The following is a 14,605-nucleotide window of genomic DNA, read 5'->3' as shown; positions in this document are numbered from 1 at the left end:
TGATGTTTCAAAGGGAAATAAAATTTCCCTTTCAAAAAGCAAATGCTAAAAACTAAAAATAAATAAAATAAAATAAAGTAAAATTTAGAAATTATGCTCTGACATGATTTTTACCAATTTTAATCTGAAAATAAGTTAAAATATAAACAAAATGTTGCATAACCATTAGATATAAAAGGAGAATTTAAGGAAAATGAATGAGATTTTATTCTTAAATTTTAAATTGGTAGTTTTAAAAAATTATATATTTTAGTATATTGCAAAATGTTGAGGTAGCATATAAAACAACAACCTAGTGACAGGATGCTAAGTAAACTTTAAGTTCTTGGTAAAGAAAGAAAAAAAGATATTTTGATTTGAAATTTAAATAAAAATATGTACCATTTCATTTAGAAACCTCATAAGGCACATTTGATTCCCCATGAAATGAAATAAATACTTTATAAAATTTGCCTAACCAAATGTGTAACAGGATATTTGAACTACTATTTATTTTTTTAAACTTTTTATTTTTTAAAGACTATTTCACACATAATGATGCAGAGCCCTTTTAAAAATAATACTCTAGGTTTTTTATTTAAAGCATATGAACAGAGGCTTTCACTGAAAATCAACAGTCTTTACATTAGATAGTGTCTTGCAAGTAACTCTAAAACCACTGCAAAGAATATTAAATTTTTAACTTGGAAAGTTATAATGTATATAATTATTTTTACAGTGTGTGTCAGTTAACCATTTCTGGCTAACAAAATCTCGATGGCCTACAATTTATCCTTCATCCCTTCAATGGAGAGAACCAAATAGAGGTCATGGAGAGATGCAAATAGAGAGATGCAAAACATTGCTTTCTGTGGTGAATCTACCACAAAAGATACACAAAGGATAATATCAGAATATACTGGACAAATGGATGGTATTGCCAGAAATCCTCAAGTTGTGCATTTGTGATTATAAGACTAAATGGAATTGATATAAAACAAAAGTGTTTTTTGCCCCAGAACACAAATAGTTATTTAATAAGTAATCAGCAAAATATGAACACATTACATTTAATTGTCATGTCTCCTTAGGCTCCTCTTGGTTGTGACAGTTTCTCAGACTTTTCTTACTTTTGATGAATTTGACAGTTTTAAGGAGCACATCAGATCCTTTGTAGAATGCCCTTCAATAAGAGATTTTTCTGATGTTTTTCTGCATGACTACATATGGATTTTTTAGTATAAAGACTACAGAACTCAAATGTCATTTTTATCACATCATATCAAGGGTACATGCAATCAACATGACAACACTTTTTTTTTTTTTTTTTGCGGTATGCGGGCCTCTCACTGTTGTGGCCTCTCCCGTTGAGGAGCACAGGCTCTGGACGCGCAGGCTCAGCAGCCATGGCTCACGCACCCAGCTGCTCCGCGGCATGTGGGATCTTCCCAGACCGGGGCACGAACCCATGTTCTCTGCATCGGCAGGTGGACTCTCAACCACTGTGCCACCAGGGAAGCCCTTTTCACATTTTTTTTTTAACGTGACAACACTTTTAATGTTGACCTTAATCATCAGGAATCGGTAGTGTTTGTCAGGTTTCTTCACTGTAAAGTTATTCATTTTCCCCCTTTATTTTTACTGCTTAGGAATATTCTGAACTTTGGATATACCAGTTTGTGTATACACTCACCCATTGAAGGACACCTTAGTGGTTTCCATTTTTTAGAGATTTTGAATAAAGCTGCCATTTATACCATATAGATGTTCATGTGCAAGTATTATAAGGATATAAGTTTGCTGTGTATACACCTAGAAGCACTGTTGCTGAATCATATAGTAAGACTATGCTTATTAATGTTATAAAAATCGATAAATTGTCTTCCAAAGTGGCTGTATGATTTTGCATCCCCTTTCAAAATGAACAAGAGTTCTTGTTCATCCACATCTTCACCAGCAACTGTTGTCAAGTTTTTTGAATTTTAGACATTCTAATTGGTATATAGTGGTTCTGGGTCTATATTTCTTTGTACACACATTTACAGTGTCATTTCTCACATTTCATGGTATGTCTTTATTGTCTCCATTACTAGAGCCCCTTAGGGTAAGGTTTATATCTTATTCACCGTAAGCTCTCAGTGTCTGACAAATAGTAGGTGATTATTTTTGTAATGAAGGCAAGATTGGATGAAAGAACAAAAGAATTGTGTCTAATAAATAAATGCAAACATGATTTGAGTAATTGAATGTGTTGAAGAATCAGACTGATAGTGATAATTTGTTTGGCATTATGTTAAGAGTTCATTACATTGGATCTGGCTTCTCCTGAAACCCACCCCCCCCGCCAATTAATTTCCTTTTTAAAAATATTGTTCTTTGAAAAATGTTCCAATAATTCATTAGAACCATCTATTGAAAAATTAATTTCCAAACAAAAATTAATTTTGTCCCATATGTTAAAATTAATAGAGAAATTTGAAGCCAGTAAACATATTTGAACAATATTAACTTTCAAATTTGGCATGCAACTGCTTAACTATGTATTATTTGTAGACATGGTGAGACAATATTAACAGTAAGTATATTGAGGGCAGTATATAAAAAATACATATAATGTTACAAACTAAATTGATACATATTTAGTGAATGATTTATTCATTTATTGTTCACATTAGACTGTATTCCTTACATCAAATTTATTAAGGTATATAATTATCATTTCATAGACTATGAATTTAAGACCAGTGGAATTTAAGAAAGTTGACTAATATTACTTATTGGTTACAGTGTCAGGCCAGGATTTGAAGCTTCAGTAGGATTTATTTTATACTTCAGACTGACCATTCATATCAAATATATTTTTGATTATAGTTAATTAGTCTAAGCCAGTTAGTTTTTATTAAACTACCTATGTATAAAGTCCCTCAAAGATATAGCTATGTTATCTCCCATTACTGAATCACCTTGCTCTTTTGTAAGGCAACTTCCAGCAGAAATGTGATATAGATATCAAAATAAGTGATGATGCAGAAGAAAGCTAAAGAGAGCAAATTTATCAGAATACACTATAATCATACAAGGTGATTCATTTCCTGATTTTCCTTTTACTTCAGTTATAGTTACATTAGTTTTTCTATTGTACCCTGAGGGATTTATAAGTTATTCTTGATGTCAATGCTGTACTTCCCACAGAGTCCCCATTCTTTTAGAAATAAAATTAGAGAAAGTAGAAGAAAGTCACTCAAAGATTCTCATATTTGTGCTATGTGAAAATTTATTCTCTAACCTATCTCCTGCCTCTCTTGCCAAGATTCTGGACTTTCATATACTTTTTGCTGACTGCTTGAAATTTATATTCTTTTCTCCTACTCTTTCTGAGATAGAATGTGGATGGATGTCTACTTCCAACAGTAAATCAGTTGCTCTATGCACAAAGAACATTTGTTCCAGTAAATATTTTTCCTTGATTCCTCAGCAAAGTGTGAGCCAAGAACTAAAGTCAGGCCTATGAAATGACATGAGGTTGATGCCATTGGAATGTTTTATGTTGATTGAAAAATGTGGGAGACTAATGTTTCTTAGTGAATCAGTCGGAGAAATATGATTGATATAAGCCCTGTTGTAAGACAACTACCAAGTTGATAAGAGAATAGAAGAGAAAAAATATTAAAAGGAAAGAACTTTTAAGAATTTTTAAGAATTTTAAGTTAATATAAAACTTTTTAAGAATTTTGTATTAACTGATGCTATGAGTTTGTTGATTTATAGAATTATGGGAAATTAGATTGGGATCATTCACTGATCCTTGCTTGATGGGTGAAATAAGTATTATGTCATTGTCATATTTTTTGAATAAACACAGTGTGGCTTTTGAACTGTGGCACCATAACGGAAGCATTAGAAAGGTTTTCGTATTTTTTGAAGGATGAGGTAAGATGTTAAAAATAATTTAAGTGACTCAGAAAAGACTTTATTCAGCTGATGCAAATCAGGAAGTACCTGAAGAGCAGGGGGCTCCCAGTGAAGCAGAGTCAGGATTTTTATGGGATAGCGAAAAGTTGCATACCTGTCCTGGCAGTTTGGGCTTAGGTTGTTTTTTACTTTACCAAGAGAAGTTGTTGTGGACCATTGCTGTTTCCACGTCCCTTGCTCAGAGCACCGATAACCATTGCAAAAATATTTTTTGAGAACTACTTTTGCAAACCTTACATTTAATCAGGTAATCTGGGTGGGGAAGGTAAATAGCAAAAAAAAAAAAAAAGGGGAGAGAGAAGGGTGCAAAGGTAGAAAGCAAAAGAGGAACTGGGACCCTCTACCATGTTTGATTTAACGATTTTACATTAAGTTTAATTTAATGTTTTAATGTAAGGTAAAATATACATGTATATATTTTTTGCCTTAAAAATATATATAGCTTTCTTTGTTTCATTGTGTGTTTCTATATATGTATCTCTCTCTCTCTCTCTCTCTCTATATATATATATACACACACACACACACACACACATGTAATCTGTGGAGGAAGGTACAGAGTTGAGAGGAAGGTACAGAGTTTTCTCATATACTCCCTGTCCCCACTCATGCACAGACTCTTCTTATCAATATCCCCACCACAGTGGTACATTTATACAACCTATGAACCTGCATCGACACATTATTATTACGCAATGCCCATAGTTTTCACTAGGGTTCACTCCTGGATTTGTACATTCAGGGTTCAGACAAATGTATAATAACATGTACCCACTATTACAGTATCATACAGAGTAGTTTCACTGCCTTGAAAATCTTTTGTCCTCTGCCTATTCATCCTTTCTTCTCCCCTAATCTCTGGCAACCATGCATCTTTCTAATGTCTTCACAGTTTTTCCATTTCCAGGTCACACAGTTGGAATCATGCCAAATGTAGACTTCTCAGATTGGCTTCTTTCACTTAGTGATATGCATTTAAGTTTTCTCCCTGCCGAGACTTCCCTGGCAGTCCAATGGTTAAGATTCCAAGCTCCCAATTCAGGGGGCACAGGTTCAATCCCGGGCTGGGGAAGTAAGATCCCACATGCAGCTTGGCATGGCCAAAAAAAAGAAAAAAAGAAGTTTTCTCCCTGTCTTTTCATGGCTTGATAGTTCATTTCTTTTAAAAGCTGAATAATATTCCGTTGTCTGGAACTACTACAGTGTGTTTATCCATTCATCTACTGAAAGAAATCTTGGTTTTTCCCAAGTGTTGATGATTACAACTCTGTGCAGGTGTGGACCTAAGTTTTCAACTGTTGGGTAGATACCAAGGAGCATGATTGCTGGATCCTGTGGTAAGAGTATGTTTAGTTTTGTAAGAAACTGGCAAACTGTCTTCTATAGTAGCTGTACCAGTTTGCATTTCCACCAGTAATGAGTGAGAATTTGTTTCTACAAATCCTCTCCAGCATTTGATATTGTCAGTGTTCCAGATTTTGGCCATTCTGACAGGTATGTAGTGGTATGTTCTTATTCTAACTTGCGTTTCCCTGCTAACAAATGATGTGGAGCACCTTTTTATATGTTTATTTTCCATCTGTACATCTTCTTTGGTGATGTGTCTATTAAGGGGTTTGGTCCATTTTTGGATTGGGTTGCTTGCCTTCTTATTGCTAAGTTTTAAGAGTTCTTTTGCTGTTTTGGATACCAATCCTTTATCAGATATGTGTTTTGCAAATATTTTATCCCAATCGGGGCCTGTCTTCTCACTCTTTCACAGAGCAGAATTTTTTAATTTTACTGAAACCCAGCTTATCATTTTTTTTTTTCATGGATCATGCCTTTGGTGTTGTATCTAAAAAGTTGCTGACAAACCTAAGTTCATCTAAAATTTCTCCTATGTTATCTTCTAAGAGTTTTACATTTTACATTAAGGTCTATGATCCATTTTGAATTAATTTTTGTAAAGGGTATAAGGTCTATGTCTAGATTTTTTTTTTCTGCATTTGTCTAGGTGTTTCAGCATCATTTGTTGAAAAGACTATCTTTTCTCCATTGTATTGCCTTTGCTCCGTTGTCAAAAATCAGTTGATTGTATTTATGTGGCTCTATTTCTGGGCACTGTATTCTACCTTGTCTATCTGTTCTTTCGCCAGTAGCACACTCTCTTGATTTTGACAGCATTGCAGTAAGTCTTCAATTCAATTCAATAGTGTCAGTTATCCAACTTTGTTCTTCTCCTTTACAATTTTGTTGGCTCTTCTGGGTCTTTTACCTCTCTGTATACACTTTACAATCAGTTTTCTTATTCCACAAGATAATTTTCTGGGATTCTGATTGGGATTGCATGGAATCCAGAGATCAAGTTGGGAAGAACTCACATCTTGACAATATTGAGTATTCCTATCCATAAACATGGACTATTTCTCCATTTATTTGATTCTTCTTTGATTTGATTTATCAGTTTTGCAGTTTTCCTCATGAAGAATTGTACCTGTTTTGTTAGACATATATCTTATTATTTCATTTTTAGGGGTGCAAATATAAATTGTATTGAGTTTTTCATTTTAAATCCCACTTATTTATTGCTGGTACAGGCATTAAAAAAAGTTTTATTGCACTTCACGTTATTGTGCTTTGCAGGTATTGCGTTTTTTTTACAAATTGAAGGTCTGTGGAAAACCTGCATTGAGCAAGTCTATTGGTCCCATTTTTTCCAGCAGCATTTGCTTACTTCCTGTCTCTCACATTTTGGTAATTATCACAATATTTCCAATTTCTTCATTATTATTATATTTGTTATGGTGATCTGTGATAGGTGGTCTTACAATTACTATTGTAATTGCTTTGGAGCCACTAACTGAGGCTGTATAGGATGGCAAACTCAATTAATAAATGTGTGTGTTCTGACTGCTCCACTGACCGACTGTTCCCCCATCTCTCTCCCTCTCCTTGGGCCTCCCTATTCCTTGAGACATAGAGCAATTTTGAAATTAGGCCAGTTAATAACCTTGCAATGACCTCTAAGTGTTCAAGTGAAAGGAAGTGTCATACATTTCCCACTTTAAATCAAAAGCTAGAAATGATTAAGCTCAGATGTGAAAAGCCTAGATAGACTGAAAATAGACCTCTTATGCCAAGTTGTGAATGCAAAGGAAAAGTTTTTGAAGAGAATTAAAAGTGCTGCTCCAGTGAATATATATATGGTAAGAAGGCGAATCAGCCTTATTGCTGATGTGGAGAAAGTATTCACTGTCTGGATAGAAGATCAAACCAGCCACAACATTCTCTTAGCCAAAACCTAATCCAGATGAAGGTCCTAACTCTCTTCAGTTCTATGAAGGTCGAGAGAGGTGAGGAAGCTGCAGGAGAAAAGTTTGAAACCAGCAGAGGTTGGTTCATGTGGTTTAAGTAAAGAAGCCATCTCCATAACATAAAAGTGCAGGGAAAGCAGCAAGTGCTGATGCAGAAGCTGCAGCAAGTTATCCAGAAAACCTCTCTCAGACGATTAATGAAGGCAGCTACATTAATCAACAGATTTTCAATGTAGATGAAACAGCCTTCTATGGGAAGAAGATACCATCTAGGACTTTCATAGCTGAAGAGGAGAAGTCAATGCCTGGCTTCAAAGCTTCAAAAGACAGGCTGATTCTTTTGCTAGGCACTAATGCACCTGGTGACTTTAGGTTGAAATCAGTGCTCATTTTCCACACTGAAAATCCTAAGATCCTTAAGAATTATACTAAATTTCTCTTGCCTGTGCTTTAGAAATGGAACAACAAAGCCTGAATGACAGCATATCTGCTTACAGCATGGTTTACTGAATGTTTTAAGCCCACTGTTGAGACCTACTGCTCAGGAAAAAAAATTCTTTTCAAAATACACTCTGATTCACTTCATTGTGCAGCAGAAACTAACACAATATTGTAAAGCAATTATACTCCAATTTTTAAAAAAATACACTCATTAACAATGCAGCCGATCACCCAAGAGCTCTGATAGAGATGTACACAGGATTAATGTTGCTTTCATGCCTACTAATGCAGTATTCACTCTGCAGACCATGGATCAAGGAGTAATTTTGACTTTCAAGTTTTATTATTTAAGAAATACATTTTTCAAGGCTATAGCTTCCATAGATAGACCTGGGCAAAGTAAATTGAAAACCTTCTGGAAAGGAGTCACGATTCTAGTTGCCATTAAGTACATCTATGATTCATGAGAAGAAATCACAATATACATATTAACAGGAGATGAGAAGAACCAACCTTCCTGGATGACTTTGAGGGTTTCAAGAATTCAATGGAGTGAGTAACTGCAAATGTGGTAGAAACAGCATGAGAACTAGAATTAGAAGTGCAGCCTGAAGATGTGACTGAACTGCCGCAATCTCATGATAAAACTGTAATGAATGAGGAGTTGCTTCTAATGGATGAGTAAAGAAAGTGGTTTCTGGAGATGGAATCTACTTCTGGTGAAGATACTGTCAAGATTGTTGAAATGACAACAAAAGATTTAGGATATTACATAAACTTTGTTGATAAAGCAGAAGCAGGTTTTGAAAGAAGTTCTACCATGGGTAAAATGCTGTCAAATAGCATTGCATGCTGTAGAGAAATTGTTTGTGAAAGGAAGAGTCAATTGAGGCAGCAAACTTCATTGTTGTCTGATTTAAGAAATTGACACAGGCATCCTAACCGTCAGCAACCACCACCCTGATCAGTCAGCAGCCATCAACACTGAGCAAGAACCAGCACAAAGACTATGACCTGCTGAAGGCTTAGATAATGGTTAGCACTTTTTAGCACTAAAGAATTTTTAAACTAAGATATGCACATTATTTTTTTGACATAATGCTATTGCACATTTAATAGACTACAGTATGGCTAAACAACTTTTATATGCACTGGGAAACAAAAATTTGACTTTATTTCGATACGTGCTTTATTGGTGGAAGTGTAAAATCAAACCTGCAATATCCCTGAGCTATGCCTATACATACAGGAAACCCATTGATCTTTATATATTAACCTTGTATCCTTCAACCTCACTATAATTGCTTATTAGTTACAGGAGTTTTCTGTCAATTCTTTCAGATTTTCTACATAGCCGATCGTATCATATCATCTATGAGCAAAGACAGTTTTACTTTTTCCAAATGTGTATACCTTTTGCTTCATTTCTTGTTCCATTGCGTTAGCTAGGACAATTGTTTCTTTTAAAAAAATATATCCTGAGGTATTACTCAGTGATATTATGATACTGAAATGTAGGAAAAAGAAGAGAGCTTTAAACAAGACTTGTTCAGTTTCAGAATGTAATTTCACTCATCTAATGTACTTTGATATTATAAGCAAGGAAACTTAAGTTTAGGTGACTTGACCAAGATCACACTAGCTTAGTACTGAAAGGGATACTAACCTTTCTCTATCTCAGTGATTTTCAACTGTAAGTGATTTTGTGCCCCGGGGATGTTTGGCAATCTATGGAGCCATTTTTGATGGTCACCACTTGGGAAAAGGGGTTGCCACTGACATCTAGTGGGCAGAGATCAAGTATGCTGCTAAATATCCTATAGTATATAGGACATCCTCCCCCAGAAAAGATTCATTGTGCAAAATGTCAGTAAGTCCACAGTTCAGAGGTTGAGAAACTCTAGGTGCTAGCTGTATTATTTAAGCTAATACAAAGTGCTAAAGCAAATTTTAGTTGCTTACATAATGGAAATCTATCCTTGCTCAGCTGAGTCCAGTGCAACTGTTCCTGATAGGGAGACTCTTCTTAAATCTATTATTCAGGTTGCCAGATGTTATCTATTGCTACATAACAGGTTACTCTTATGTTTAAGTTACTCATAAACTAAAGTGGCTTCAACAACAACAACAACAACCCATGTATTGTATCTTATAATTTCTGTGGGCCAGAAATTTGGGAGCAGCTTGTCTGGGCAGTTCTGGCTCAGAGTTTCTCATGAAGACTCAGATATATGCCGAAGTTGCAGTCATCTGGAGGTTTGATTGAGGATGAAAACCGGCAGTAGCTTCCAAGGGACTCATTGACATAGCTGGCAAATCTATGCTGACTATTGGCAGGTACCTTAATTTCTCTCCACATGGGCTTCTCCATGGGGTTGCTTGGGTATCCCCATGGCAGAAGAAGTAAGTTAAGTGGAAGCTGCAATGCTTTTTAAAACCACACATCACTTCTGCAGTCACCTATGTGTCACACAGATCAGCCCTGATTCAGTGTGGGAAAGGACTGCAGAGAAGCTTGATTACCAGGATGTGAAAATTATTGGGGGTCATCTTCAAGCTGGTTGTTACACCTTGTTACTTCCATTATATGTCTCCACTATATTTTGTAGCAGGCTTTAAGGATCACCACTGAAGTCACATCTATCCCAGACAACACGAATAGGAAAAGAGCAGAGAAAATTACAAGTAAGAGATTTTGGGGCCACAGCTGGCAGCTGTGCACATTCTCTCTTGCTAAATGAGAACCATAGAGGCGGTTGGAAAATGTAATTGACATCTGTGCTCAGAAAGAAAAGTAAACAGGTATGGCAAAACATTGACCAAACTATGTCATACTTCCAGGAAGTTACTTAAACACAATATTTTAGGCAATGTTATGTAAAAATGCCATTCCCTTTAGAAATCAAAAAGATGTGAAGCTATAATTGGAAGAACAAACATAATTAATAATCAGATTGAGAGTAGCTATCCAATAGGAGTACATTATACAGTTTGGTATCACGTAATTATTTTTATTCTAATATAGTAAAAAAAATATTCTTCACTTTTTCTAATCATTAAATTAGAAGGATAACTAACATGGGTTAAGTATCTTGTTTGTACCATATAATGTATAACACATTTAACAGACCTGAGAAATAACTATTATAATCCTTATACTACATATCAGGAAGTAGACCAAAGTTTTTTCAACATATTCAAAGTGATAGTGCTAGTAAGTAAAATATACAAAATGCAAATGTGTGTTGGTCTCACCCTCATACCCATGAATTTTTATGATACACTAAATAAGGTATTCTCATTTTACCGTCAAATAGATATTAGTTCACTCTTAGTTCCTTAAAAATATCTGTGAGGTTTTTAAATTTTTCATTTATTTATCTTTAGTATTCTCTTTACAAATAAGCACCTACATATTTATATTGTAGATACGTCTAAAATTGCAGACTTTAATCTTGGACAGAAGGATATAATGCAAAGTAAAAAAAAAAAAATTCAGGCCTCGAAACAGCGGTGCTTTTATCATATTCAGGAGTATTTTTGGAGAGTGATATCATGCATGCAAGTGAAGTAGTGCATAAACAAAGGAATTTAGCGATAGAATATTTAAATTATAACAGCCGGAAGCTGAAAATACGTCTTTAAAGGGTAGATTGTGGAGAAATCTACTGGAAGCCAAAATACTGTCTTAAAAAGAAGTCTTTTAGACACACTGCATACCTCTGCTTATTTCCCGTACATTTTGTATGACAAACTACTCAGTGTCATTCAGCTCTTGGAAAGGTATTTTATGATCAAATGATGATTACTTTAGGTTGATGAGATTTGAAAGGTATGTAAATGTGCTCTTTGAGGGAACAGCCATTTACCTATGAAAAGCAACATTACTAGAAGACTGATACATTTAGAAGTAAATGGCAAACCAAGTGAGCCTCACAGTATTTGCCTGGTTCTTAATCAGCAACATATCCAGAAACATCCAGTGCCAGGATTAGAAAATGGTAGTGTAGTTAAGCACTGGAAGAGTCCGTAATTTTCCAATCTTAGCGTAGAGTAGAGCTAAACTGGGACTAAAAAATACACACTAAGACACACAGGGACAATTGTCTCAGAGCATTCTTTTAGACTAGACTTCTGATCTTATTTTTTAATTTCTATTCTGTTAAAAGATGCTTTTTGTTTGTTTTTGCTGTTTGCTGTTGCTGGTTTGTTTTGTATATTTCTTTGTTGTTTTTGACAACTGGACTTATGTAGCTTTGCATGTATTTTATTTAAGTTTTCTTATTCCAGGGAGTCATCTTCCATGTATTACCCATTAAAATCATTAGCTCACGTATTGGGTACAAATTCTCAAATATTTTTGGTCCATAATCAGTTCACAAGAAGGTAGAGGATTTTCTAGGGCCTTTGTCTTTTCCCATTTGCCTTGTAACTGTAAGAGCCACCTCTCCCAACACCACCACCTCTGATTAATAGTGCTCCTTTGGTTGGAAGGCTAACAGGAAAGATATTTCTCTTTTCCCACCACAGATTTTTCTTCCTCACTTATTTAAGTTAAAAGAAATAAAATTAACATATACCAAAAGTAAAATGCTACATATATTCATAATATTAAATACTATTCACATAAGACTCAAGAATTCCCTGTAGATTCCTCATTACAGAACCATGACCCATGCTTTTATATCCACAATAAGAAAACTATAAACACGATGGAGAACTTACATGGCAACATATTATGTGATGCCTCAAAGCATTAATCTCCTTTTTTGGTCCATTAAAAAAATAACTCCAAGTCAAGGTAAGTATAATAGAGTATCTCCTGATTTGTTTACCTCCCATTTACGCCAGGGAAAACACAAAAATCAAACAAATCAAAGCAAAATCAAATACAATGAAAAAGTTTACTTTTGTCAAACTAAAAGCTGGAAGTCTCTGACATTTTTTATCTTCTTGTGTTAGGGAACAGCTGACTGAAACCGCCCACCTTGGCCAGGCACATTAATAACCACTTCCATGAGTTGTCTCACGATAGGAGTTACTGATAAGGAACACAATGCCAAAAACTAACCGGGAGTATTCAGGAGGGGCCAAAAGGAAGGAGGGATGCCAACCCATAAAATGTCCTACCAAACTCCCAGAAACCCTGCTCTGGCATCTATCTTGGCTTAGAGATATTCCCGCCACCAGGAAGGACACTGAGTCAACCTAAATATGGGCACAAGCAAGATGATTGGCCAGAGACAATACAGAAAGCTAACCCTACCACCATGAAATCTGAGACTGCAAGCCACATGGCAGAGCAGTTCTAGGTTCCCCTACCCTGCTGATCTCCATCCAGGCACCCCTTCTTTTGCTTAGTCAGTGTGTGTCTCCTCAATTCATTTCTGAGTGTTAGACAAGAGCCCACTCTGGGGCTCCCCCTTCTGATAACACTTGTACTGTTACAGAACCACATTCAAGAGAGGTAACCTTCATATACTGTTTCCACCCATTAAAAGCAGATCAGGTCTGATGGGGTAAGAAAACTTAGTTCACTGGAAGAATATTATCTTTAGAGTTAGATATTATGTGAAAACATTGGAGTAATTATTTAACTTCCAAAAGCCTTTGTAACTTCATCCTTAAAATTAGAATCACTATAGTACCCAGGGTTTCTGTGAGAATGAAATACAGAGCATGTATAAAATCTCCAAGCAGGAAGCTCATTCAGTTAATGTTATCAGGGCCCAGTTTTCATCACTCAAGGCCATTTGAAGACTTCTGTGTAATCCCAAAAGGGCCAGATCATCAACAAGTGCAGCCATTTACAGTTTTTTTTTTCTTTTTTACTGTCTCAATATCTTTACTTATGTGTCAGTTTCTTTGTCTGTTGAAATTCTTACTGGACCTGTAATACAGTTAAGCCAATCTAGTTCTAACCTCTGCTTTCAAACATTTTTGTGATGGAGGAATACATAATATTTAGTGGCTGTTTGCTTCATTTTGCAAGTTTCTAACTTCAACTGTAAAGAAACTCCTTGTCAGCTCTAAGATCTTTTTCTGCATAAGAGAAAAAAACAAATGATATATTGATAACATTCAGAGATGGTGTTATTTTGAGACAAAAAAAATCACTCCTCAGAATTACACCTATATGATCACCTAAGCGAAATATATTCTAGAGCCATTGCTGCTTACTTTTTCTTATTTGATTGTGAACTGGGCAACAGTAAAGCAAATGGTGCACTATTGTGTTGTCAAAAGAGCACAGTCTTTGAAATCAAATTGACCTAGGGTCCATCCTGTCTCCACCATTTAACAATGATATAATTTTGCTCATGCCTCCTAGTGGCTCTGAACCTAATTCTCTCCTGATATTATAAGTTGTATAACACCTGCTTGCTGCAATGAAAATGTTCCTATGAAAAAACAGCTTCTGTTTCACAAATTCAAGCCTTCCAAACTTCTGGCTCCCAGCCTGGCAGGCAGCAAAGTTGAAATTACTGGATAAGATGGATAATAACTTTGTGTATCTTCAGTGATAATTGTGTATCATTGGTGCTTCTGTAGGTGAGATGCTATAGGAAAAGTCCCTGGTCCATGTTCTCTCTTTTTTTTTGGTCTTTTTGTTTACAAGCTTTAATGTATTTTAAAGACATATAAGTCTTTTACATTTTAAAAAATAACATAAAATTATACATGAGAAAGCAAAATTATCCAAAACCTTACCATAAGAAAAGAGAAATAATTTACGTCAGTGTAAAAGCAGAAAATATATGCTTTTATATGTGTATACATGCACACAGATACACACACGTGGCATTGTGAACATGTTTTACTCTGCTAGGTGTTGTAGAAAAAAATACCATGATTCTATGTCAGGAAATAGATAGCCATATTATATTTTTAATGGTTGCATTGTTTTATTTTGTATG

Source organism: Monodon monoceros, unplaced genomic scaffold, assembly GCF_005190385.1.
Source record: "Monodon monoceros isolate NGI ecotype Baffin Bay Population unplaced genomic scaffold, NGI_Narwhal_1 Super_Scaffold_7, whole genome shotgun sequence".
Taxonomy (NCBI): Eukaryota; Metazoa; Chordata; class Mammalia; order Artiodactyla; family Monodontidae; genus Monodon; species Monodon monoceros.
Note: the sequence above shows the minus strand (reverse complement) of the source record.